Here is a 2,126-nt window from a genome sequence, read left to right on the forward strand (position 1 = left end):
GCTATTGACGAACATAGAAAATCGAAGGCCGTGTGCGATCAGCAACAAATTTGGGATTGATGCCAATTAGTCAGGGCTAAAATGATGGTTAGCTTTCATGACGTCATAATGTACAGTTTCATTAACAGCCTCTAATCTTAGGCATCCTGTGCATAGTGTGAACTTAATCCCCTGCCCATCTTGAATTACGTCATATGTGCATGCGCATCTTGGTTTTTGATACGTCATATGCGCAAATGACGACTGCGCACCTCGTATTGTTTTGTATGGAGTCAATTTTCCCCAATCTCGACCCCAGAGCTCTTCTCTTGACTGAGGGGGAGAAGAGCTCTGGGGAACCCTGAAAAGAAGTGTCTTCTCATTGGTTTTCGTGAAGAACAATCAAAAGCGTCTCTAATTGGTGCATTCATGTTAGCACGAGGAGTGAGCAGGCGCCGTACGGTTCAAATAGCCAATTTTTGGCTACAAGAACCCTACCGCGCATGTTCTGCTAGATAGAGTTTCCCAGAGCCTTGTGTTGATCCAAGGCTCTGGTGACGAGAATGCAATTTTCCCCAACACGCTGATTGGCAAGGGACATTTTTCAGTAATAACTTCTCAGACAATTTCAACTAACGATTCCAGATTTTTTGTGACGTCATCACCTCTTCATTCCAAACTTTTCATTTTTAGCCACATTCCACAAGCCTCATACTTTCGATCGACGTTCTTTACATAATTGCATCGTCTTCATAGCATCTCGGCTCATCTTGTGATTTTAACCTCTTAAGTTCTCTCGACAAACGCGATTACTACTAGCAAGTACATGAAAATCTCAACAAAGGGTTAAGTTAATGGCAGAGGTTGAAGCATCATTAGTTTTACAATATTTTAAGCAATATTTTCACGATCGCTTTAATTGCGATCTGAGAACTAAGTAGGAAATTGAAACGTGCAAACTAAATTAAGTGTCGCAAACCAACCTCGTCCGTCGCAGTTAATTTAAGTACCTTTCCCACGAGAAATGCATCACGCGAAAACCCAATTTTCCCCGATGTTGCTGGAAACACGAGGACCGTTTTAGCGGCTATTTCTAATAAGTTTGTAAAACCGACTATGTTAGCGTAGCCATCTGTGGCGTTAGCTTTCCCGCGGTTGGCCCGCACGGGTTAGCATAAATCAGTTTATCCAACAATTTAATTAACTCGAATTAAGCTGGGCTGAAGTATCTACAGCAAGTATTTTACTACCACAAGCTTTTCCGCCTTTGTTTCTGGACTGTTAGGATCACATTTGTGTAAATTTTCAAGTTCTTCGACCAGCAATAGCTGTATTTGGCACTCAAAGCTTAGGTGAACCTTGTTAGTTTTTGTGACATTCACTTATTCGACTCATTTCCGGTCACGCACACAATTCTTCAATACATATTTCCCCATTAATCTGTCACGTAGTCTTGGTATCTCTTCCTTCAGAGGCAATCGCGATGAAGTTCGAATCCCACTTAAACTGGTTTCTACGAGACAGAAATATTACGCATGCGCAACCAGGGCGCGACCCGAAATAAAGAAAGATTAAAAAGTTTAAGTCCAAATAGGGAGTCTAAAAATATTGTTTGTTCTTCAGTAAAAAGACTCCGGCTTTTTGTCTTTTGTTAACTAAATACTCGAGATTAACATAGTCCAACTCCAAGTTGCCGTGGATCACGCGAAGCTAAAGTCACTCCATTTTACGTGAAACGTAATGCTAGATCTATCTATAGGGAAGATATCGCTGAAGCCACCTATTGTCATTAATGTGCCTCATTGGCTGTCGGAACATAAGGGTCTTTTGTTCCTTTGGTTGGCATATTGGAATAACAAATGTAATGTCTGTAAACAGATATCTTCCCTATTGAAGACTCAATTTCCGCCACCGCGCAAGAGACGCGAGGACCCACGCGAGGCCCCTTTTACAGTCTGCTTGCATCGTTGACGTTGCGAATGACGGCAGATGGAAAAAATTGTCTTGTCAGCGAATGTCTCAGAACTGTAAAATATCTACCTCAGTGGGCAGAAATATCAGTCTAAATGGTTACCATGCAAAATTGCCGTGCCTTATTGCGAACAATGTTCACAATTGAAAGGGACAGAGAATTGTTTTAACGCTTT

The sequence above is a fragment of the Montipora foliosa genome, chromosome 1, assembly GCF_036669935.1.
Source record: "Montipora foliosa isolate CH-2021 chromosome 1, ASM3666993v2, whole genome shotgun sequence".
NCBI classification, from domain to species: domain Eukaryota; kingdom Metazoa; phylum Cnidaria; class Anthozoa; order Scleractinia; family Acroporidae; genus Montipora; species Montipora foliosa.